Source organism: Chinchilla lanigera, unplaced genomic scaffold, assembly GCF_000276665.1.
Source record: "Chinchilla lanigera isolate Chin_1 unplaced genomic scaffold, ChiLan1.0 scaffold00003, whole genome shotgun sequence".
NCBI classification, from domain to species: Eukaryota; Metazoa; Chordata; class Mammalia; order Rodentia; family Chinchillidae; genus Chinchilla; species Chinchilla lanigera.
In genome coordinates this window covers 3793221-3820512 of record NW_004955404.1, presented here as the reverse complement: position 1 = coordinate 3820512, position 27292 = coordinate 3793221, and positions in this window count along the sequence as shown.

Sequence of the window (27292 nt, the reverse complement as noted above, 5' to 3'; positions counted from 1 at the left end):
ACCATGGCAACAAAACAGCTGAAGATTCTTACAGCTTGCTTAGTGAAGAAAAATACTTGAAAATACCCTTTGATGCTAAAATTGGCTTTGTTTTCACAGTACCAGGAGAAATAACCAAGGAATAGGGGACATCACTGTACATTTCAGATGGATTCACCCAGCAGGAGAATTGAGGGTACACCAGAAAGAGAGAAAAAGGACAAAAGGAAAGGGTAGAGACTCAGAAAAGAAGGGAGCCAGAAAGGTGACAGCACCTGTAGCTAACTGACTCTAATTCACCATTACACGAACACCCCACAAAACCATTCTGGATTTCTACCCCTGCATTCAGTGCATTGTTGGATACTTTTTCACCTTGCTATTGTCTGTAATTGGATTATGGTTTCTTTGAAGGCACAGACGGTGCTTTATTCATTCTTGAACTCTTCAAGTGTGTGGTGGATAAAAGAAATTAAGATTTTTATCAAAGAATCAAAAAATATGGAAATAAACAATAGATAACTTCAAACAACTTTAGAAATCTTGGGATGAAAGGGAGTGTATGAATACAGTTTCTCTTAATTACATTATTTATGGTGAAACACGATCCGAGATGTATTTTTCTCTCTCTCAGAGGAATGGTGGCAGGACTCATGTTAAGCAGTATTCACTCAGAGGTTTAACACCTGACTGAATTAAACTAAGCTCATTTGAACAGTAAATATGTCGATAAAGCCACAATGAAGTTACTTTCTTTACCTTTTTCATAGCTAGGCCTTGTTTGTGTGTATACCTGAGATAGAATTATGTATCAGAAACAATGGATATCTGACAGGCTGTCTAGTTTTCAGCAAGGGGAAAAGGTTTCCGGGAAACTTAATTACCTTGTTAAAAGTACTCTATTCTTGATTCCTAGTTGTCAAGAAGAAAAGCTATCTCCATTTGGAGAGAAATGTGTCAGCCTGGTGTAGTAAGAGTTTGCTTGTGAGCTTGCTTTCTAAGAGAGAAATAAAGCTCATGTTTACTGGACTTGCCAACTTCTAAGGTGTAAATACTTGTACTCTCACTGGTGCCAGGATCTCAGAGCAACACGAGGGGATTCGGAGTTGAGAACAAACACACAGGATCACATCCTGATGTACTAGTTGGATCACATCCTGATGCAATAGCTGGGTCACGTCCTGATGCAGTAACCAGATCCTATAAATGCAACACAAGTGAGTAACCTTAAGAGCATCAGAATAATGAAATAATTAGGAAGCAATACTTCTGGAATATATATTACTTTTCTTTTGAAATAATCCACTCACTTGTAAATGTATAGGTTTAATTTTTGATTGAGAGCTTTGTTGAAAACCTTATCAGTCAGCTGTGATGACTGGGGGACTCAGGTACAGTTTGACATTGGATGTTGGCTCTGTAGCTTCACCCTGGATGACAGTGACGGTGAGCCAAGGTGTTGCCAGATCCCTCAGCATTAGGCGCTCCTCGTCCTGAGCAGGGAGGTGAGGCAGGCTGTACACTGTGACTCTAATGCAATGGTCACGGAGGAGACAGTAGCAAAGAAACAGTCTGTAGCAGTCTCTGGAAGGCAGCTTGTGTTGGGCAGCGCTGACAGCACCAGGGAAGCACAGTGATGAAGTGCCCAAGCCTTACATCACTCTGAAGATCCACCGAATAGAAGACAAGGGCAGGCAGGCTACTGAGCAGCAACAGGTGCTTTCTGCAAAGGAAAAAACTGCATTGGAAAACCAGCATTTCTGGAAGCCTCCTTGCGCTGAGTCAACTTGGACCTGTTGAACTCCAGAAAAGGGAGAAAGAAAGGAAGATTTAGGCCATTTGAATGAGCTTTTCTTTACCCCGCGCCAACTTCAGAGCCTCCCACAGGAAATCAGTATGGTTGTACAATGAACCGTTTCTTCTCTTCAGCTAGGTTTTAGTTTTCCCGAGTCATCTGATTTTCCTGTAAACAGACAGCAGAAAGTCTCGATTCTCTTCATGATATAAGTAGTAGGACTGAAGTCTTCTCATAGGTTCTGAGCTTTTAAAAGGAAGAGTGACATCACCAAAAACCTATTCCATTGCTGGCTGGAAGATGGAGCAAAGTGTAGAGGGATGGGGGACCAACGAGACCCCAAAGGCACAATGTCACCCGTAGAAGACCAACAGGCTTTCCTCAGGCCGAAAGGGAATGGGCACCATGTTTGTCCAGCCGGTGTTTAGTAGAATTGCCAGCCCAATGCCTATCCCAGAACAGGCATCAATCAGCTGGTGTACAGAGACCCACTGGAAACCACAGAACACGAGGTGGAAGTGTCTTCCTATGCTTCTACAGATGGTGGTGTCTCCACGTCAGGACACCCTGACCAATGACCCGCATCTCAAGCCCACACAGACTTCACAGCTGTCTGCTGGAGAAACGTTCCAGCTCTAGGACATCTTTTCAATTGCTGCTGCTCGACAACTTCCCTAATTCTTTAAGTGTTCTATTTAAATTGCTATTCATTTATTAGGATTGCAATACAGTAATTACTTCCCATTTTCCAAGAAATCATTCACATCGCCTAGGTTTTCAAAATTACTTTCTTAGGCTTACACAAAAATCCTCATGAATCTACACTTCCTGTGCATCTGTGGTTAGATTTTCTGATCATGTCTTGTGTTCAAAAATTGTGTTTCTCTCCCCAATACTTTTTATTTTCCTTCAAGAAATTAACTAGTGATCAGTGTACTTTATTGTGCCTGTTATTTCCTTCATATATAAAGCTCTGGTGTATACTTTTAGTAATTTTATTAATTTTTGCAGTTGTATTTATTGATTCTTACATTTTGCCTACTTTTTCCTATGCTAGGTTTATTTTGTTGCTACTTTTTTCTAACACTTTCAACTTGATATTTGGGTAGTTATTTCTTTATAATTGATAATGCAGTTACTAACTGGCATGATTTTTCTCCAGGATGAATCTGGTTCTACCTAGTGTAACATGGCATATTATTATATTACTTGCAGGTATTTGCAGTAATGCATCTTTCTTCTGGCTATGGCCTATTCCCTACACCCTTAGAAAAAGTCTTTGAAGAACCCCATATGCAAATTCTAGATTTTTTCATTTTTTGTTCATTTATTGTTGTTGCAGTGTATTAAGAAAACAATATCATCCCTTCATTTTGGAATGATTTGAGGTTTTCTTTGTCACTGTGGAGATTATTCCAAGACAAATGACCACTTTGTTGATCAGAGTTGACAGAGGGTAAAGGCTGTGAGAGGTACCCAAACTCTCGGTGAGTAAATCAGTCCCTGTCTAACTATCTAAAGGATGCGTATATATCATCACAGCACTATTTTTGCAAATAGCAAAAAGATTAGCAGTAGTTTCAGACAGGTTAAATATTTAGCACCGAAATTTCTCACTGGAGGAACAAAGCTGAGCTGCTTGTAACATGCCCAACTTAGTCACTTCAAGTTGTAGGAATCCTGCTGACAGTGGGTCTGAGTCCATGCCGGAAAGCATGTAAGCTACATCAGTCTCTAAGCGGCCCAGGGCCTTTTTTTTTTTTACTGCAGACTACAGGTGCCTTCACTCTGGTCCTCAGCCATCGCTCTTGATCTTGGGGTGTACATGACTCAAGCCAATTCTTGCATTCAGCCTCTGAGACCAGGACAGAGGACAGTTTCCCAAACAGCTACTGGAGTCATGTTTGAAGAACCCTGAACACCGATAGTGCTCCCTGAGCTTGTGTTTATGCACCCAGCCTGTGGCAAAAAGACTTACTTCCAATTTTCAAGGCATGGAACTAATTACAGAGTAGATCATTTTGTACATCAAGTTGTTTAGGTTTTATTTATCATCATTTTGTCCAGGAACTGTGCCCCAGGAAAGATACAAGTCAAATCCTCTTACTACACTGTTCCTAGGTCTCTCAGTGTGGTGGTTGTTATTTGGTTTTAGGAAGGTTTGTGCATAAATATTCATAACTGTTAGATTTTGGTTGTAGATTGCACAATTTCAATTCCAGTTTGGACCCAGCAATCTATTCCCTGATTATTGTGAGTCCCTTTGTTTCAGTGATTTACACCCAGTAAATGCTTGCATTTTATTCACTCACTCCATCCGAGGGTGTTTTTCTTTTAATAGATGTTTTAATAATGAAAGTCTCCAGGTATGATAAATCCATTTGTTCTTAGACTTGTGTTTGCGTTTTATGTCATTATATTTTTAATTTTTTAGATAATTTTAAACATTGCCTGTGTTATTGTGTGTGTGTGTGTTCTGATTTTTCAGAAGGCTTACAATTTTGTTATATTGCTTGAATTTATGGCTAAAACCTTATGTACACTCTCTGTTCTTCTCTGACCTATAGCAATTAGTTGTATAAGTTAAATGAATACCAGCAATATCCTATGAATAAATCTAGACTTAATAAATGATGATACTAAATAGTAATTACTTAGAAATATTAGGTTGTTTTAGTTATGAAGACTTTTTCCTGGAAGGTAATCTACTTCACAGAGTTTGCTGCTATTCCAACAGAACTGTGGGTATTTGTGCATGGTTTTCCAATCAGCTTTCCACTTTGGTGAACTGGACTAAACTAAAGAGATTAGGACCTCAAGACTGCGGTCTCCTTCATCTTGACACCATGGGACATTCGAGGGAGACCTGGGGTGACCTGACTGTTCTTGTTTGCTGACCGAGGACCAGTTTCCTTCCTTTCTGACTGTAACCAGTTTCCTTCCTTTCTGACTGTACTTTTGTCTCTCTCAAATAATTTAACCACCTAAGGTTTTCCTTTCCTTCTTGCCTTCCCAGACCATTGCTTCCTGTCCATTTATTAAGCTATAATATGCATCACACTTCAGCTGAATTTCATGAAGATAATGTAAAGAAAACAGTCTTAACTAGAGAGGAAGTAGAGCCCTCAGGGTGCTCCAGACATGCTCAGTGTCAAAATTTCCCCCTCGAACAATGCTGCTGGGGATTTGAGTGGGAAGTGAAAACCTTTTGAGATGCTGTACATATAAATGCAAACAGAGAGTTGAGCACAAGTTCCCACCACTGTGTTTTTCATTTCTAAGCAAAGAATGGAAGATGACCACCAAGGTTTACAGTATGATTTTAGAATCTGGTGAAGTGTTGCTTAGTCAGAAGAACATTAACATATTTACCTGAGAAAAAGTTCTTCACAGTAGTTTTTCCTTTATTCACACACTGATCCATTAAACATAAACCGAGTGCCAGCAGTGTTCTAAGGGAGAAGTCACATATCTAAGTATCGCAGTCTTTTGAATACTTATGTAATTTTAATGATAAAAGTAATTCAGGTACTTACAGAAATGTAAAAAAAAGTAGCAACATATAAGAAAGAACAATTTCCTAATAGAATTAACATCATATTCATTATCTTTCATAGCCTTTCATTCTTACTAACATGAAAACAATTATATTTTAAACACATATATCATACTTACATGCTCTTTCTTAGCTCTCTTTTCATTTACTATGAAATACAATAAATTTCCACATCACTACCTGGCTCACCGAATGCAGTAGCCCTCTCTTACCCTCTGCACATACGTCCCAGGACCTCTAGTTGACACCTAAAAGCGTGGATAAGACTGAGTCCACCACAGACTACGTCTTTGGTATGCGAAATATTTGTGGTAAAATTTCATTAATAAGTAAGGCACAGAAAGGAGTTAACAACCAGAGCCAAAATAAAATTAGAACAACATACTGTCATAAAAGTGATGTGACAGGTGATCTCTCCCTCTCCTCCCACATATCTTATTGCACTTCCAGTTTCTCACTTAGATGAAGGACTGAGTGCTTCTTTTCAGCTTATGCAGTTTGGCAAAATGGCCACTCTTGCGCCTCAGCCCCATCAGTAAGTAAGCGGGGAGTTACTTGAATATAAGCACCGTTATACCACGTAGCCCATCTGTAACTGAGACAGCTACTAAGTGGCCGGGGTGGGAAACATATTGCACTGGACATGCTGAGCAAAGGAGTATTTCACATCCATGGGGTCAGGGGTGGAAAAGGACAACCTTGGGCATTGTGAGCTTTCATCCTGATTGTTCAGGACAGTGTACAATTCAATAATATGAATTATTTATTTCTAGAATTTTCCATCTAGTCTTTTGAACTACAGTTGACCAAAAGAGGCTAAACTGCACTTGGAGGATCACTGTAGCCATCTACTAAACAGGCGCATCTCATTTATTCAGATGGGCCACCCACCACCTCTGGGTCTGTGAACTGAATCCTACCCACCTACCTGAGGAACAACTGGTCTACAAACTCTTTAGAGTCTACAGTCCTTCTAGCAGACTATTTATTTAATCATGATCCCACTTCATAAATATTTGTAAATGTGTAAACCAATTTATATTCTAAATTTATATACAAATTTAGGTACCTGTTTTAAATTTATGATAATAATTTGTATTATTTTTTCCAAAACTGCACAAAGAACTAGATGAAATTTAGATTTTTTTAAATTTTTGTTTTTATTAGCACATGTCTTCAGTACATAATAATTATATTCCTCGTGAGGAGCTGATACATGTACATAATACATAATAATTCTTTTCTCCTCCTCTTCCCTTCTCTCCCACCCCTCTTCTCTTAGTCCCTTTCCCATTTGTAAAAGATCTATCTCCCTGTTTCCTATTTTTCATCTTTTGTTTTGCCCTTTGATCTATTCACACTTTGGGTTTCTTATAGAAGAGAGATCATGTGATATTGAAGTATGTGTGTCTGATTTATTTCACTCAAATTTGTGGTCTTCAATTTAGTTGTGGAAAATTCCTATGGAAGCAATTCTGTGTTCTCACTGCAGTCAACTTCAATCCCCAGCCGTGTCTCACATGGCTGGGGGCTGTCTTTCCTTCAGAGATCCTGTCCCTGCATGAGGCAGGCCTGCCCCTGCTCTGCTGGGGCTACTGCAGAAACCTCCGTGGGTCCCCAAGGCCTCTTCACTGGGTCTAGTCATCATGCAAAGGTCATCGTTCTTTTTATGAGCTCTGGAAAGTGTTCAATTTGCCATTCTCTGTCAATTCTTGCCCCCTTCTCAAAGTTGCCTGTAGGTTTCAAGGTTTCAAGGTTTTCAAGCCTGACCTGGTGGTCTCTGACACCTCCAGGTGCTCCCACACCTCTGTAGGCTCCGTCACATGGGGCTCCTTCCTTCTGGAGCCCTGCTAACAATCTGCAACTCCCAGCCTCTCATTCCCACCCTCAGCTCATCCAGCGAAAAGGGCAAGCCGCCCTGCATTCCTCTCCTATGCCTCTGGCTCCGAACTGGCCCAGCCTGGAACCTGGATTACACCATCGGTCCTGCCCCCATGTGCTCTGTCCCTGGGAGCACAGCCAGAGGCTGCTTTTCCTCCCATGTGTGGGATAGCTGCTCCATATAGTGTGCCTGTTTGTCTAACTTTTTATGACAGTAAATTAAAGCCAGTCCTTGTTCTTTTTTTATATCTGGGAGCAAAACCCTATCCACTTACATGTCGGTAAGAACAAAGGGTGCACCCGCCCCTTTACTTTCCTTGCACACGTCTGATTTGCCTTCCCATCTTGCTTTGATGCCACTTGCCTTTGGCTAGGAACCTTGCCTGGTCCATCTCTTCAGAATGACTGCTAAATGCCCACATACGAACGGTTACCTGCCCTGGTGGCCTGATTTCCTTTTGTTTCCCCACGCTGGTTTTGCCGAGTTTTAAATAGTCTCCGAAAGCTGCTCTGGCACTGAACGGCCACTGAAGCCTGTTTCACTACCGCACTTCCAGGACTGCACCCAGTGGCTGATGATGGAATTCGTGGTTAGTTTGTAGAAGCACGGTTCCCATCACATTGCTGGGCCCTGACGCAGGGTGGATTCCTGGCTGCATGGACATCTCAACCGTATTTCTCCAGTTCAGGATTCTGCTCAGTAACTGAGCTACCTTGGATAGTCACGTAATAATTTTGTACTTCATTTGTCTCACCTTAAAATGAGATCATATGATAATAGCTACCACCTACAGTGACTGGAAAGATTAAATATATTTTTATATACAGTGCTTAGACTATTGCCTGGTACATAGTGAGCACTCCAATAGTGTGAAGTAATCATGTTATCTGAAAATCCACCGCTAACTCACGGTGAGATAACCCACACCAATATTTTCTTCTCACGAACCCATTTCCTTTGCCAAGTACTGCTTAGCTAATACACAAAACCACATAACCTGCTTCCTTTGCATAAGCAAGCTCAATTTTTTCTTGTTTTCTATCATTTAATAACACCACTGTTGGTAGTTTAGCACATCCATTTAAAAGCTTGTGTTTTGTTTGTTTGTTTGCACAAGAGTACTTCTACGAGTTATAATTTATAATGGTTAGAACCTGGGGGCAATCTTAATGTCTATATACTGAGAAGTAGTTGATCTCAGTAAACAGGATAGGAAGCCACTGCAGAACACTTTTGTAAAGCAGAATTAGTAGGTGATTAAACAGCAATATACTGTTAGGCCATAAACCTGGAAGTAGATATACATGCGTATTACAATTTACATGCTCTTGTGAATCGTTGATACATACTAGGGAAAAATAAACATCATGATATTGGACAGTGACTGTCTTGGGAAAGAGTTCATTAGGGTTTGCTTTTCGATTCATTTCTTTCTATTCAGAGTTTAAGTGCAAACACCACTCCAGGTTTATAGAAATAGTGAAGTGGGCTTCAGAGTCCTAGGAATTTACCTTGTGTCCCTCCATGCTCTTGATATCCCCGGTCTTGAGTGTTTTCAGTCCTAGGGATGGAATCAAACAGAACATCTCTGCCTTCCTCTACCCAGCAATACACATGTACACACTCATTTCTGCCCTTATGTGTGTGTGTGTGTGTTCATTTGTTTTCATTCCCTTACATAATTCCTCATTGTGCTTGCTTGTTACTTTGCTCTTTTTACTGCTTTCTTCTCTTTCCTTCTGTGGACCTTCAGGGACATCACCAGGAAGAATGAGAGGAGATAATTTGTTTTTCATTGTGTGAAAATACTAACAAATGAAACTGGACAGCTGAAAAACAATCTCATCTCCTTGCGGGAGTTGAAAGTTGGTGCATTTCATAAACAAAGAGGAATCTTGTTCTCAAAGACAGGGCAGGGCTCCCTCAGTAAGAACCCCTTGACTCACGATCTTCCACTTGATGCAGAGCTAAGTATCTGCAGAGTATTTCTTGTCACCAAACTTCCCCACACTTCTCAAAATTCATCTTGAACCTGTGCCAAACACTATAAACTTTCTGCCACAAATTTTCTGCGATTAAGAAATGACACATTAGAATGCCTGAGGGTTTTAGTGCAATGTTAATGGAATTACCATGTTCTCCACATTTCATTTGTTCTCCACTAGTCATTTTCAGGGAAAAAAAGTTGCAGCATGGTGTGTCAGGACCTGACTTTGCCATTTGCTCCCCTTAATGAGTTCCTGTTGGGGGGCAACATTATCTTTTAGTGGGTGTTTTGCCCCTCTTTACCCACAGAACTAATGCTCTGCAACTCACTCCTCTTCCTCCTAGACCACTAGAGAGACAGCACCCTGGATGGCTGTTAGAACTATGACCATGGGAAGTGTGCATAGAGCATACAAAATTTGCCTTATTTTAGGAGGAGATGAACGTCTAGGAAGTAGATATTCTGCTCCCTCTCACAGCTACGAGAAGACTACTAATCGGACTAAAACCTGAAATGCGGTCATATAATCCACAAGGTAGACTTGAGAGTCCCTGTGCAGGATCAGGTTCATTCTCTGGCTCTTTCCACCTCTCCTTGTGGGGATGCATCAACCTCCTACCTCTACTCACTGAAATTCATGCACAGACTTGATCCTGGACATATGGATTCGTGCTTCTAATGCACAGGTTCCTGGCTCAAAGTCATCACAAATCTCATATGGCTGTCAAGCTTTCTGCGTAAGATTTCCAGAGTAGGCATACAGACTCTTGAAAAGTTATATGCCTATATTTCAATCACATGAAACTGCTACCCTGAGCATATGTCAGTGTTTCTTCCCTTATATTTTTCTTCCAGTTTAACTGTCCATATTAGTCAGCTTTGCTGTTGCTATGACACAACACCCAATGCCCACAACTGAGAGGAGCGGAGGTCTAGTTTAGTTCACAGTTTTAGGAGGTTCAGGCCATGAATGACTGGTTTCAGGGAGGAACATCATGGTGGAAGGGCCTGGCAAAGCAGAGCTGCTCAGTTCATGGCGGCCAGGAAGCAGAGCACAGGAACAGTGCCAGAGAGAGGCCAGTAAGGGAGCATGCATAAAGCCCAAGGCCAGGTCTCTAGGATCCAGCCCGACATACCCGGAACCATGCTCTACCAGTTTGCTAGGCCATTTCCTAATCTGATAGAGTGACATATCCAGATTAATAGTCACACCTTCCTATTCTTCACAGCTCTCAAGATCATTATTTCAGTCATTAATTTCATCACAAATGTCTTATCAATATAGCTTGTCAGATCATGTACTGATTTTTTTTTAAATTTTGAGACAGTCTCACTAAGTCACTAAATTGCCCAGGCTGGACTTAAACTTATGATCCCCCTGCCTCAGCCTCCAAAAGTACTGGGATTATAGGTATATACCTCCACACTGGACCCAGATTGCCCCCTTCAGTCTTACTGAATTACCATGGTACTTTTAATTGCAAATTAGATTATGAATATTTTTGTGGTTCTTGGGTTATTGAATGTATAAATCAAATTATGTAAGAAATTAAACAGCAATATTTTTTCAAGGATGTCGACATGTAACAGTATTAAAATTAAAATGATTTGAAGCAAGCCCTTAACTGATCCACCTCCAGACCTGTTTAAGGTAAGTATTTTCTCTCCTTTTCAATCTTCATCTCCTCATGTTCTTAAATGATATCTTACTAGAAAGGTGAACCACAAAATACTTGTTAACTTCAATTTTTAAAGTACATTTCTCTGAGAATAAAGATAGGCTAAGTAACATCATTAGCCATGGTAAAAATAGTTCATGCTTTTTTGTGGATAGTGGTGGGAAGTGCACTCAGAGCCTTCTTACTTAGCTCCATCCCCACTCCTTTATTTTGCTATTTTTTGAGACAGGTATTGCTAAATTGCCCAGGTTGAACTCAAGCCTGTAATCCTCCTGCCTCTTCCTTCCAGAGTTCTGAGATTTCACTGTATGCCCCAAAGGTGGCTTTTTTAAAAGTTCTATTTTTCTTTTCCAGTGATCAATGCTATCCCCAGAAGCCTTCTTACTTCAAAGCTGAAATTGTGTTACTAAAATGAAAGTAATATTTATTAAATTACATCGCCAGTAATATGTGAAATTGCATTTAATGCGTTTAGTTCCATCTTTAATTCTGAGGCAAACATGATCCTTTTGTGCAGAAGGAAACCCACCTTCTCCCTGAAGCCACTGTCACAAACAGCTTGGCAACAAATAACACCAGGAGGGCAGGAGGAGGCTGAGTGTCATCCTTGCCTTTTGCTTCTCCCTTCCATGTGCACCACCCAAGGGTGCCCTAGTTACAGAGACACCCTAGGGTCCCTCACTAATCATTTGCAGCCCTCTGGCTGAGATCTACCTCTCCCCTCCTGCAGCAACCTCACTGACCAGCTTTCATGTGTTCCTATGGAGACAGAAGAACAGAGGAAAGTAGCCACCAGTGGAGGGCATTTTCCCTGCTGGGCAAGACCACAAGGCAGTACCTGCTGGTTCTCACTGCCTGTTCTCACCCTAGACCACTCCTTCCTGGACACCACTCTCAAAGACAGGTGAATGTCGTGTTATCATGACATGGTCATCTTCATCAAGTCAGGAGAGTGAAAGAGGGCAACTCCGCTTCCAGGGCCCAGTGCCTGTGTGCTGCTGTCTGGGTAATGGAAAATAGCCAAAGAGGAGTTCGTCAGGGAAGATGTTTATCAAGATAGCTGAGAAGATGAATGATTTCTGCAGTATGCATTCACGAAGCATACAGCGTGGTGACCACAGTCTTTAAAACTGCATTAATACTACACCAGAAATTCACTAACAGAGGAGACCTTAGATGTCCTTACCACACACAAGCAAATGGTAACTGTGTGAGCTTTGATTAACTCGACTGAGGTCATCGTGAACTGGTCAGGAAATACGGTGTGAAACCAATTTATCACAGTAAAGAATACAAGGTCCTAAATCCCCCTCAAAATACTCCCTTTCTACCAAGCACACTGGGCCCACTGTTCTCGCCACTTCCTGAAGCACTTCCGGACGGCCTCTTCCATGGGGGTCTCTACAAGGCGTGGTCAAAGATACAGTGAGTATAACTGCCGAGCACAGTCCAATAGAAAGACGAGGTCCTACAAACATGACTTCAACTACTTTATTCACCAGATCTGGCACTGGGTGACTCCTGGCTCCTCCTTAGTGTCGAAATGACCATGAAAGGGAAATATTTTGAGTTGACTGAGGCCTGGAGGCAGCCATGACATTGCAAAGACACCTCCTCGGCACTCCTCATGTCACACTCTGACCTTAAAAGCACGCAAAGACATCTGTCAGCTCTACCTCAGTGAAATTGCAAGAAAAAGACCTATGCTTGGGACCTCACTCTACAGAAGGGACAGGAAGGAAAGAGTGAAAAGAATGGAGACCCCTTTTGCTGTCTCTGTATGAGAAAAAAGAGAGAGAGAGTAGAGTGTGTGTGTGTGTGTGTGTGTGTGTGTGTGTGCGCGCACACACACACACACGCGCGCCTGGAGATGAAAAGCAGTTCGTCCTCACTTGCAATCCCATTCCACTGTCACCTAGTTTCCAAGCAAATTTAAAATTTCTCAGAGGACTGATTTTGAAATTTGGGAATGATGTTCTCTTTCCCTTCGTGAACATTACTTGTGTCACCTCCCCATTGCAGCTATGTATTAATTACGCACAAATTTGTGCTTTACCAAATGCAAACCCAGCTCCCAGGCAGAATCCTTCCAGCGTGCAGTGGGATGGCATGGTGCCCGTGGTGTCTGAAAGATTTCTCTGTGTCTGGTGTCCCTTTGTGGGTGAGATAGGATCCTCTCCCCAACTGTCGAAATGTCTCAACCCCAGTGAATGGCATGCAGATATCTTATTACTGCCGCCATGAGACGAAAATAGCTACAGAAACGACAGCATCCACGCCTCCCCACCCGACTTCCCCTCTCCCACGTCAGTCACAGAGAAGCATGCTGTCTGGAGGCACAGAGTTGCCTTAGCTGAAGCTCATCCAGTAGTGGGACTGGGATGAGTGCGGGGTACGAGTTTCTGGTGGCCTCCTGCCCTCTGGGGCACTGCTGGGTACGTGGAGGTGACAGGCAGTGCATGTTAACAGGCAGACAGTGAGCAGTGACTGTCCTAGAGTTCTTCCCACACCACAGAAGCAAGAGGACCGGGACCACTGAACATCACCTTTGACACCCGGAGATGCTGGGGCTGGGGTTCCATGTGACAAGGACTGTAAGCTCCTAGCACCCCCTACATGCTGAGGCACACAAGACCGTCAGATCCTGGAACGGGGCCCTTTGCAGCACCTGTCACCAAGATAGGGACACACACTCACAGGAGAGCCTCAGGGACATTCTAAGACACAACCGTAGGAGAAAGATAAACAGAATCACTAGCACCAGGCAGATGCACCTAGTGAAACAGACCCTTGTAGCCCACGTACACATCAACTTTGTACGACACTAAAGACAAAGTCGCAAGATATGTGTAATAACAAGAGATGCCGACAGGGTGCTTCACAGGCTGTTTTTAAGTGTTGGTTGAAAAACTGATTTGTGATTGAAAATGAACTCAACTTTGACCAATGTTCATCAAGCAACTAGCATGCTGGCTGGGATTTCTGCCCAGTGTCCTATCCACTGTGTCCTCCTTCGGCACGTGGCTGTGAAACACTTAATTTCAAGCCCCTACTCCTGGTTCCAGGGCCAGCTATTCTTATCTGTTTGTGTCTCTGGTTTGCACTCAGACTGTCTGTGCAAGAGAAGATTCATTTAACTGAATCAACCTTTCATAAACTCACTCTAACGTGCCAGTCGACGTCACCCCTCAAGGTTAGAGACAGAGATTTGAGTCAGGGCAGAGCCTGTATCAACAAAGGCACAGGGAGCATGGGGGCGGTTGACAGGTGTCTGAGACAGGATTGCATGACTAAACCTCGTACTAGCATTTTTTAAAACTGCATTTGAGATGTAAATTTAACCAGGAGTCTAAAATTTCAACTGATGTGCAGAGCTCGTCTCAATAATATTCTGACTTAATCTGCACCCTGCAGGAGTGAATCACTGAGGATGTGTTTTCATGACAAGCCAAGTACTAAGGGGAAATGAGGCCAAACTGCCTACCTCCATTTATGCCCAAGATTCCAAGTGTTTAAAATGCAAACAGACACGCTCTTTTCCCTGCATGTCTAACTCTATGTAAATACAAACTTAGGAAAAGGCTCAATACAATATGTAACAGAAGAGTAAATAAGCAAGAACAGTCTCCTGACATATTTTGTGGTCAGGACTAGTCTTCTGTTTACAACGGAATCTCAAAGTTCAAGTCTCTCTGTTTATTCTTTGCTGCAAGATGTCTGAGTGGGAAGGGGTTTTTTTGTTTCTTTTCTTCCTAGTGTGTGTTAACACAAAACTCACACGAGATTACTGATCCAAAATAAAGATAAATATTTATGAGAGGGTACATGAATAGGGGCAACCTTTATTATGTAAAGAGTATTAACCAGCACTGCAGGCTGGAGTTCAATGCACCCCAACAGAAGAAGAAAAGATCAAGAAACTAAATTTAATACTTGATCTATGATAGTAGCATATTTGGTTACGAGGTTGCTTTTCCTATTTCTAAATCAAATTATTTCAAAAGGCTACTGCTTTGATTGCTCAAACTATCTTTCTTAGAATTTACAATGCTTATATAAAATGCATGCTTACCAAAATAGTACTGTTGTGATAATCCATGGGTAAACACAAGGATGTATTCAGAAATAAAGACATTCCTGAGGAAGATAAGTTCACTGCAGAAGAATGATGTTAGCATTTTTCTAACATGCAGTATCTTAAAAGTACAAAACCAGTGTTACATAACATTATAAACACAATATATATTTCACAATTGAAGTTTTGCTGGAATAAGTAGCATAGACACAGCCGGGGCTGTGCTGTACACAAACAACATAAAGATACAGAAACTTCCGTGATGATGTAGCCGTATATGGAAAGTATTTTATGCCTCTGATACTCCAGTGATCAGAGCTTCTGGCTTGCCTCCCTCCACCTGTCTTGCACACAGTCTCCGAGCCCTTTCTCTATGATCCATTATGTCACTTTTTTCCAAACGTGATCAGCAGCTCTCTCTTTTCTACAAGATCACCAGATCCCATTTTTAGAATGTCATGATCTGGCTCTGTCCCACCATCATTTTCTATTTCCTTGCGACCTGTAATTTGTTTGGATTTTCCTTTTGTTTTTATTATGTTTCTGGATTTTTTTTTCTGGTCATCATCTGTCTTGCAGGGCATCTCCCTTACATGATGTTGCAGTACTTCTGCATGTTTTCTATACTCAGGGAGCTTGACACCTGCCCCTGCCACCAGAGAGCCTCAGGAAAGAGAAAATGGCCCCCAGTGGTGCTGGTCTTTGGGTAGGGTCCTGGGAAAACAGCAGTGGCAATAGCTTCAGCAACAGAAATGCTCATTCACTAGCGTAACTGGCTGGTGGATGGGCACTGCCAGGTTTGCCTACTGTCTCACTGAGTCCACTGTTTGTAGCTAAAACTGAACACCACCCACTCAGTAAGTCGTGAACAAGTGATGTCAGTTGGGACCATGGTTCTGAACTCAGTAAATTCAAGGCTGGATGGCTGCTGTGTCTAATGAGGTACTTTTTCCCACTGGGGTCTCTGCCAAGGGCCCAGGGGAGTGCAGGGCATCACTCAAGCCTCTCCTCATGGTAAAGAGCTCAGTCTTATTGGACTACAGCCCGACCCTATGGCCTCACTTAACCTAAATGACCTTCCACTTCCAAAGCCCCGCCCTCTTAATCCCTCAGAACGGGGCTTACATTTCAGCATGAGTTTGGGGGAACATTCACACCATAGCAGTGATTGTCTTTTTTCAACTCACTGAAAATGAAACCAATAAATGAAAAATAAGAGACAGAAATTAAGACCCAAAGAGAGTCCAAAGAGCACTGATTTGAACCCCTGCCTGGGTATTGAACCCCATATCAAACCCATGTTCTTATAAATTATGTTATATAAATGCAAATTTTCCTCCATTTTTCTTAAATCTGGCTAAGGCATATTTCCACCTTCTTAGTTGGTAGAGTCCTTACTAATACCTTCTCTCATTCTGTATCTCAAACAGCCATCTCCTGCAACACTGTATTTCTTGCATTTTCCAGAACACCTCGAGTTCCTCCACACATTCATGGATTAGCCCAGGAGCTCTCATCTAGAACTCTCTCCCATTGATTCTCAGCCAAATTCAGCACATCATTGCTGCGCTCTCACTGAAATTCTTTTTCAGCAGTCAAGATCGCTCTTGACTCCTTCAGAAATTCAGTACATCCTTTCTTACTCGCTCACATATAAGTCATACTTTATGCCAATAAAAATGTCCTTTTCATAATGGATTTATCTATAGTAGTTACTCCGTAATTTGTGAGCAGAATCAGTGAATGTAATCGTAAATCCTGGCAGGCTCTGATAAACAGACATGGAATAAATAAATAAATTTAGTGTCACAGAGTTCTAAGATTGAATGTCTGAACCAAGCTCAAGCGGGGCTGCTTCCTCCGAAACCAGTAGGGGAGCATCCTTTCTTACAAAGACTGATTGATTGATTGATTGATTGATTGCTTCCTTGTGGCTCCTACAGCTTGCCAGCAGTGTGTGATTCCTTTGCCTTGCACTTTAGTTTCTGCCTGTTGCTGGATGGTATTTTCCCCTTGTGTTTTGTTCTTCACATGGCTATCTTCCTCTCCTAGAGGGACGTTGGTTGTCATGGTTTCTATCAAGATGACCCCCAATACTTCATGGGTTCATAGGTGGGGCTTTGAGAAATGAGTGGATCATAGTGTGTGATGCTCACGGGTGAATGAGTCCACTGAAGAGTTTACAGCAAAGTGTGATATTGGGACATAAAACCCAGTACAGGAGATGGTCACTGGGAGAGTGGCCTAGAAATGTCTATGTATCTCCCTCCTCCTGTTTGGTTTATCTCTCTGTCTCAGTCTCTCTGTATTTCTCTCTTTCTTTCTCTCTCTCTCTCCTCCCTGCCCACCATGCCATGGACTGTTCCTCCTCTGTGATGCCCTCTGCAGTCCAGCCCTGCCTTGAAGCCAACCACAGACTGAAACCTCTACAGACTGTGAGCCAAAATACACCTCTCCTCCTTTAGGCTGTGGGTGTGGGGTATTGTGTCTCAACAATGAGAAAGCAACTAAAACACCACTCAAACTGGATAAACATGATGCTAATGACCTGATCCTGACTAGAATATAGAGCATCTGTGACAAACCTAGTTCCTCATGAACATGCACAGGTGTTGGCAGTGAGGACATTGACAGGTCTTTGAGGGAGACATGATTCATTTACTAGTAATGATTTCTCAATGCATGCAGGAAAAGCTATAAATCTGTGTTAGCAGGCACAACATATGAAGATGTAATTTGTGATGACAAAGAGTGAGAGATGGAGTTGTATAGGGATGAAATTTTGTGTTTTTTTATGTTAAAGAGAGTAGTAAATGAGAAACTAACAAACAAATAGAACAGTAGCAGCATACCAGTATCACAAACATAAACAAATAAAAGCAAGAACATTCAAAGTGATACAGAGTCTCAAGACAAAATATTACAAATCAACAGTGGTTGTTACATTACATATCGCTATCCTCAACTATATTGCTCAGATTACCAGATGCTCAAAGAATGAAAGGTTGCTCAAATCACTATAGGGAACAAGAAAATAATCCTTCAATAAAACAGTAGAGATAATACAGAGTTTCACTAGACGAGATAGTAGGAGTTCACCACTGTAATTCCCTTGCATATTGTTACCTTCAAGTCAGTTACTCAGACCACCAGACACAAGCATGCACAACTGATCAGAACATAAAAAATTGTAAGCATTAACTGTTCATTTAAATACACCATTAGACATCAGCAATACAGTTTTTGAAGCTAAACTGGTGTCACATTAAACTACCTTGCTATAAACATAAGATGTCAATATGTTAAATATAATCAGTGGATAACAGTAAAACAATTAGTATAATAAATATAAATGAGAAGAAAAGGAGAATCAAATGACTTATGAACTAGAAAATTTTCAGTTTTGTTGAAGTCCAATTTATCATATTTCTTTTTTAAAAAATCACTCAAACACAAAAGAAAAAGTTAATGAAATAAGTATAAAATAAAAGAAACAGAAATAAAGAGTAATATATAACAATTAATCATTCCATTAGTCTTTCCATCTTTCAAAATTTGTTAAAGAAACAAAGAACATTATACAGTGATAAAACTGTTCATTCATCAGGGAGACATAACAATTGTAAATCTATGTGTGTGAAACAACTGAGGCCCTAAACATGTGAGGCAAACACTGAGAGAATTAAATAGATACATAGTTCAATAATGGTTGAAGATTCAGTGTTCTTCTTCCAATAGTAGATGAAAACTAGACAGAATATGAACAAGGAGCAAGAGGACCTGACCACACCATTAATCAATTAGTTTTAAAGTAGTCAGACATAACACTTTACCCAACAGCAGCAGAATACGTATTTTCTCCAGCACACAAGGAGCACTGTTAGGTCACAAGACAAGCTTCAATAGACTTAAAATTTTTTAAATATCAAAAAGTATCTCTACCAAACACAATGGAATAAAATTTGAAATCAATAACATACAGAAATATGAATGAAATACACAAGTGTTTGGTAATTAATTAAACGATCCTTAACAAATGAATCCAGAAATCAAAATTGGGACTACAAAACACTGTTAAATAAATGAAAATGAAAATACTAGAAAACAAAAAGTATGATGTATGTAACAAGAGTGCTCACAAAAGAATTTATACATGTAAATACCCCTATTAAAAAAGAGAAAGATCGTAAATCAATTAGCTGCTCTTCTAGCATAAGGAACTAGAAGGAAAAAGCACACTAAACCCAGAGGAACTAATAGGGTGGACATATAAAGAGAATAATTTAGCTAACCAAAATAAAGAATTAAAAATCTACATAGAAGACCAACAGTACAAAACATTAGTTGTTTGAGAACATCAACAAAATTGACAATTTATGTGCACAGTGACCCAGAATAAAGGGAAGTAAATACAAGTTACTAAATTCAAAATGAAAGTGGGCATTACTATAAAATACATGGAAATAAAATAATAACAATCAAAAGACCAATCAATGAGGAAACAATTATGTTTTCAGCAAATGGTATTAAGATGAATTTGGACTCATACCTCATACGGCATATAAAACCAAGCCTAAATAGATCAAAGCTTCAAGTACAAGTAACTTTATCCAGCTCATAGAAGAAGACATAGTACAAATCTCTTTAATCTTTCATTAAATATGATGCCAAAATTGCAAACAATAAAAGAGAAAAGACATATTCGAGTTTATCAAAATTTAAAATATTTGTTTTTCAAAAGTACCTCTCAAGAAAGTTAAAAGAGCTCACAGAATGGGAGTACCTATGTGCAAATCACATCTCAAAAATATCAAGGACCCAGAATATATAAATAATAGTACAACTCAACAAATATAAATAAAAATTTTAAAACATTTAATGCGTAGATTTCTTTATATAAGGCACACATATAACCAGTAAGCATATGAAAATATTCTTAACAGCATCATTAATCATTAATGATGGAAAAACAAAAGCCACAATGCGACAGTAAGTCACATCCACTAGGATGGCTATGATAAAAATAAAAATAGAAAATAACAAGTGTTAGCAAACTTGGGAAGAAATTGGAATTTTCCCACTGTACATCACTGTCCAGAATATAAAATAGTAAGAAAACTAGAAAATAGCTTTGAGGTTTCTTAAAATGTTACATACAATGTCCATATGAAGAAGCCATGTGATGCATAAGTACATACACAAAAGAATTGATAACAGGTATGAAACCTGTACGTGAATGCACACAACAGCACCGTTAATACAGCTAAAGAGGGCTGGGGATTTAGCTCAGCGGCAAAAGCGCCTGCCTGGCAAGCGCAACGTCTTGAGTTCCGTTCCAGGTACTGGAGAAAAACCAAAAAAAAAAAAAATACAGCTAAAGAGGGGAAGCAGCTCTAGTACGCATCCTGTCAGAGTGGCTCTCTGAGAGGTGGATACCCAGACAATGGGACATCTTTTGGCCAAATGAAGTGCTGATACAGTTATAGTATGGATGAGTCTTGAATACAGTGTGCTCAGAGGAAGAAAGTAGATGTGTGTGTGTGTACATCTGTGTGTGTGTGTGTGCATCTGTGTGTGTGTGTAGGGGTGCGTGTATGTGATTATTTCATCACACACAATAATGCCCCAATTTAATGGAGGTTCAAATTGCTCACTTTCGCAGGTGTACCATGCATGACTCACAGGTGCCCGTGTAAGACTCTCTTTGTCAGATCACAAACAAATCCAATACACAAACATTCTCCTGGAGGGGAATTCATTGGGAAATAGGGGCTTGACATAGGAAGTGTCCAGAAGAGGGAGACCCACAGAATAAAAAATGGATTCGTGTTTGCCAGAGTTTTCGGATGGGCATAAAATGGAATAAAACTCCTTAATGTGGAGACAGTTTCTTTTTAAAGAGATGAAAATATGGTAAAAACTAGATAGTGGCTATGGTTGTGAATGTACCGACGGCCACTGGATTGTACACTTTAAAACATATAAAACAGTGACCTTCATGTGCGTTTTACTCCAAAATAAAAACCCAAGGGACAATTGAAATCCATCATAGGGCACCTGAAAAATTATATTAATGATTTCTCTACTTACTAAATTAAATACTGACTCAAGGTAATCCCTTATATCATCTTAATCTGTTTATTTCGCCTTCGAGTGAGCACTTATTGAATATTTATGTAAATGTAACATAAGTTCATGTTAATCTGTGAGATAACTCTTCTTGGTCTTTTTGAAATATTCCCTTAAGGTTGACAAATAACGTCAGTGTTCAGGTTTTTCCGAACACATTTGTTAAGCTACAACTTCAGCAAAAAATAATTGTCGTGAGTTGAGATGACAATTTTCTGATAGGGATCTATAAGTAGATATATTAAATAAATATCTGGCAAGGATTCTATGCTCTGATAATTGATTTTTGTCTTTCTATATTATTGATGAGGACAAAATACCAAGAATAAATCTTAACTATTTATATGACCCTGAAAATCACCTGAAGTCTCAGAAATGTATAGAAGAGAAAATACAGCTGGCTTCACTGACTTTGGAGACAATTTCTGCCAGCTACTCAGAAAACAACAGGACACTCTCAACTGACCAGTTCCCAAGCACATCTGGCCCAGTCACCCCAGAGTCTTTTTGCTTCTTTCTTTCTTTGATTTTTTTTTTATCTTCTCTACAAAGAAAAGTTTGATTCTGCAATTGAAAGTGTTCTGACAATTTCTGGGGGTGGGAAATAGTTCTAGAACAAATTGGTAGGTAGTTATGTGTATCCTTCATTTCCTACTCAATCTTTAGATCCAGTATCAACTGCCATGGAAGAAAAAGAAGTGAAACAGAACCCCAAGCACAAAAGAATTTTTTGACAGTTTGTAATTTGTTGCTAAAACCTTTGAAAGCATTTGTCTCTCCCACTACCACCAGGTACAGGTCCCTTTCACTGAAAGGCACTCACTGTGTCTCCTGAAGTTGACTACCAAGAGCTAGCGCCTCCCTCCATTACACTCCACCAAACCTGTGGTCAGTGAGCTGAGCAATGCCGTGCATACTGTTCTATTCAGTGGTATTCAGCAGTTCACCAGAGCCCTATATGAAAAATACATTATGTGGAAAAAAAATGGGAGAGGGTAGTGTAAAATTTTAGAAAGATAAAATATCTATTTAATGAAAGCCAACACAACACATTACACATAAGAAGTCACTGTGGCTTGATCTAGAATGTCCCCAAAAGTCATGTGTCCTCAGAGCTGGGCTTTTGGAAGGTGACTGGATCATGGGTCTGCTACACTCCTCAGTGGATCCATCCAATGACAGCTTCATAGCTGAATGTGCTGGTGGGAAGAGGTTGTCACTGGGGATGTGCGTTTGGTGGGTGTGTCCTCTACCGAAGCTGCCATGGCGAGAGCAGCTCTCCTCCACCAGGCCCTTCCACCATGCTCTTTGGCCTTGGAGCCACCTGACCAGGGACTGAACCCCCACAAAGCTGTAATCCAGTGGAAACTTCTTCTCCTTTATGTTGTAGGTGTCAGGTACTTTTTTCCCTGCAACAGGAAAGCTGACTAGAACCAAAGCCTTCCCTTTGTACTTCCCCCTTCCATTGCTTACCTGGCATTTTGGCTTGGTGTCAGAACTCTTCTCATTTCCCATGAGTAAATTTTTCATGGCTGATTATATTTGTTTATTCAATACATGATTATATACAAAATATCCATACTTAGGCACCTTGAGATGAAAGAATTCTTCAATTCTTTCCCCTAGTTCACACATGTGTCTGTCTTGGAAAATGAAAGAAACACAACAGTCATTTTTTGGTAAAACGATACCTTCCCATGGATGACAACACTTTTGTTTTATCCTCTTTCAGTCTGTTGTTTCTGCTATGTAACACTCCGCTAAAGTGAGATGGTGCTTTAGTGAAAACCAAGTAAAGAGCGTAACATCCAGATATGATTGAGGAGATAAATGAGAACAGGACTCTGTAGGTGTTTCTTTAGAATACATATGAGGCTGCCCATCTGTAATGGTTGATACATTGTGTCAATTTGAGAAGTTTAGAAGTTTAACTAAGTGATCAGCAGGGGACTAGGGTTCTCACTTTGTGAACATTCTGAGCCTGTGTAAAAGAAGGGCACAGAGATGGTGTGACTGCTGCACCCGCCCTAGGGCAGGTAGCCTGCATACAATATAAGGGAGGAAAGGAGGCTTGCTCTTCCCCCTTTTGCTCTTGTTGCTTTTGCTGTCTTCTGCCTTCTTGAACTGTTGCCCCTGTGCCATGCCACTTTGCCTTGGAGCCAGCTGATTACAGACGGAAACCTCCATAATCTGTGAGCTAAATACACCCTTCTTTCCTTAATTTTACGTGTCATATATTTTGTCTTAGGAATGAGAAAAAAGAAACCAAGACATCATCCATTCCACAGAACCTCCCTGGAAGAATACAACAAGGCACTACTTCATGTTATGAGCTAAGAGTCATAAATGTTAATTATTAGCCTTTTTAATTGACTATGACCAAAACTATATTGTTTACTACTAATAATTCACAATTTCAACTAATGTTATTTATGCATGAGAAGCAAGATCACCCAGATTGTAACTAACATTAAAGCAGTTGACATCAGAAACAATGTAAAGGATTATTTAATTAAATGTACGGGGTTTGCTTGTGAATTAAGGTAAATCATTTCCGCCGTACACACGTGGCTGGCTAGGTTAGATCTGCAAACATGCTCTTCTTGGAGGAGATATTTCTCTTTCTCCAAAGACAGGTATTTACTGGCAAGTGAACTCAGAGAACCAGATGGCCAAAGCCAGACAACATCATTAGACAGTTCCTGTTAAAATTTTGGACAACAATTAACAGAAGCCCAGCAGGAGTCCCCACTGCTGGCCCCTAAAGGGTGGCTAATCAGCAGCATATGTGTTTATTTATACCAGCAGGACCTTTTAATTAACAACTCTGAGGTGTATGCTTTCTGGAATTTAGTACAGTGTATTAGGAAATAACTCTGAAAAAGCCTACTTATAAATCATTATTCATATTACAATTGAAGAAAGAAGAAAAAAATGCCAACTTGTGTAGTTATGATACAGATGGAACAGTATTCATAGGATCTCAAATAAAAGTCCCTTTGGGGTAGGCTGCTAAGAGTTGGTCCAGTTTCCACGCTCCCACCGCAATCTGGACAAGTTTACATAATCCATGTCACACCGCTGCCTGCACACTCAGACTGTCATGGCAGTACTAGCCCAGTGCTCCTTCTGCCTGCTCCTGGTAATGAGTCCCCTCCTCCACAATGATGCGGAAAGGACCTCTGGCAGGTGGGCCTCCCGTCATAGGCACTTGTGGACTGTTTTCTTTTGTCCAAAAGATGTACGTGGTACATCTAAGGCCTGTTCTGTGCTGGAGGAAGCTGTGTATATTCAATAACAAAAGATCATGTGAATTTCCCTTCTGGGTTTCAATATAACATTTAATCTTCAAGTACGTGGAATGCTAAGGTTAATGACTGATATATGAAGAAGTAGAAACACCAGCTTCAGTATCAAATTTACTCCTGTGAGTCAGAGACTGATTATGTCACAAACACTGTGGCCCCATGACAAAGATTCAATAAATTTGATTCACATGAGGCTTTGCAAAACACTGGCCCTACTTTCACGTTCTTGAAAGGCAAAAATAGTCAGAAATATTAATGAAACAAGTGTTATTAAAAACACTGTTCTTATTACTCACTTTAATTTATTTTAGAGTATTTACTCAGTAAAACAATTTTTATTCAGAAAATATAAAAATCACATTGGAATCTGATCTTCACTGTCTGCATCTTCCTTTGATTTTTAGAACATGCAGTTCTCTTCCAAATTTTCAAATCAATTTAATATCTAAAATGTCCCCAGCTCCTAGGGTAGTTGCAATTTAAAATACCAATTACTTCGATATGCTTAAATTATGAAGAAGCACAATACTGGTCTTAAAAATGATGTAACCATCTTGTTAAAGATGCAAAAGGCATTCTGCTGGCATTTATTTTTACATGAGATGAGATTTTGGTTGATCCAGATTGATATTCCCATATTGTAACTTGAATATGAATGTTGAAACTAAATAAGAACATTATGCTGTTGGATTTTCTTGAGATAAAATAGCAGTTAAAGAGTTCAAGGAGGGGCTGGGGATTTAGCTCAGCGGCACAGCGCCTGCCTGGCAAGCGCAAGGTTGTGAGTTCAATTTCCAGTACCGGAAAAAAAAAAAAAAAAGAGTTCAAGGGATAAAGCAAAGGTCACTATTACTCTAGATGAATAGGACTTCAATATATTTACCACAATAACACCAACTTTTGTTTGATAGAGTATGTGTATATAATTTAGTAGAACAGTTGGAATAACAGAACAATAAACTCTAAGTGTTATTAGGCATTTTAGTAATCAACTAATCAAAACAGTACAGCAGCTCTGCACCTTTAGGTCTTTCCTTTTAATTTAGTAATTTAACTAATAAACTACAATTAACTTTGGTAGGAAAAAAATTGTGATCCAGTTATCACAACCTGTTTTGTACAGTTTCACCCAGCAAAATATGTTCTAAACATTGAGTGACCCATAAATTGTTTGAGGCCTACCAGTTAGATAATTCAATGTATTACTTCACAGCTTTATATTATATACATTTAGAAAAACAGTTTCTATGCTAGTGATGGCATACTTAAAGTGATCCTATTTGGAAAATATTTTCCCAGAAACTTTCAATACATAAACAAAATATGTTATTTTGAAAAACAAATGTAATCTAGGCGAAATACAGCTTTAAAATGGAACTCAAGCTTTGTTAAATAGATCTAAATGTTCTTCTTACAATTACTTCATTATACATCTGCCATTAAATATACTCGTTTAGAAGAGTATTTGTTTTTTTCCAGAATTTAACTTTGTCAGCAACTTTAATTTCTTCCTAACAAATGAGGCAGAACTTTTACGCCAACTCTTGAAATTTACCTCCATTTTCAAAGAAAAAAAGAGAGCTCTGTTACTTCAATATTGGTGGCTACATTTCCTAGATTTAGCTATGACAAATTGAGTTGTTAGACACATGGGTGCACATATATCGCTGTGGTATGACATTTTTAATTCTTCTGCAAAAATACCCCAAAGGGGAATAGCTGGGTTAAGTGGGACTTCTAATCCTAGTTTTGTGAGAAATCTGCAGACTGATTTTCACAATGTTTTCACCAATAGACACTCCCAAGAGCAGCAGAGAAGTGTTCCTTTTTCCCCAAAGCCTCTCCAGCATTTGTCATTGGTTGATTTCTTAATGAGAGCCATTCTGTGTGGGATGAGATGAAATCTCAGTGTTGTTTTAATTTGCATTTCTCAAGTGACTAACGCTGAACAATTTTTCACATATTTATTCACCATAGTAGTTCTTCATCTGAGAAGTATGTGTTCATCTCAGATGCCCATTTTCGGATTGGGTCTTTGAATTTTGCGTGCCTTCTTTTATTATTTCTTTATATGTTCTAGATAGAAGTCCCTTGTCTGAGGGGCAGTTGGATAAAAAGTTTTCCCAATTTGTGGGTTTTCTTTTTACTGTTGGTGATTTCTATTGATGTGCAGAAATTTTTCAATAAGGTGAGATCCCAGTTATTGATTCTTTGAAGTATTTCCCGTGCAGTTTGATTTTTGTTCACAAACTCTCTACTCACCCTTATATCTTGGAGAGTTTTACCTACTTTCTCTTACAGTAGATTTAGTGTTTCTGTTTTGATATTTAGATCTTTGATCCATTTTGACTTTAGTTTAGTTCATGGTGATAGACACTGGGAACAACACAAATGCCCATCAACTGAGGAATGGATTAAAAAGATGTGGTATTTATATACAATGGAGCATTACTCAGCTATAAAAAAGATAAACTAGAGACTTTTATAGGTAAATGGATGCAAGTAGAGACCATACTCATACATGAAATAAATCAGACACACATGTGTAAGCATCACATTGTCTCCCTGGTGTAAGAACATGAAAGAACAAATAAAACCCAAAATGTACAATAGATGATAAGAAAGGGAAAGAAATTGCTCAAAGGAAGGAACAACTGGGATGAGGGAAAGAAGAAAAGAAAACACTAAGGCGTTTATATATATATATATATATGGATCGGTGGCATAACTGTACTACTGGTGTCTGATGTTTGTTGAGGGGAACAGTTAATGATTAATTTTTTTATTTAGACCAATTTTGCATGCTTATATCTGATAATCTGAGCAATTTATGTGACAACAACAATTTGCAGTATAACAACCGTTGGTGAATTCCCATCACCCTGTCTAGTGAAACTATGTA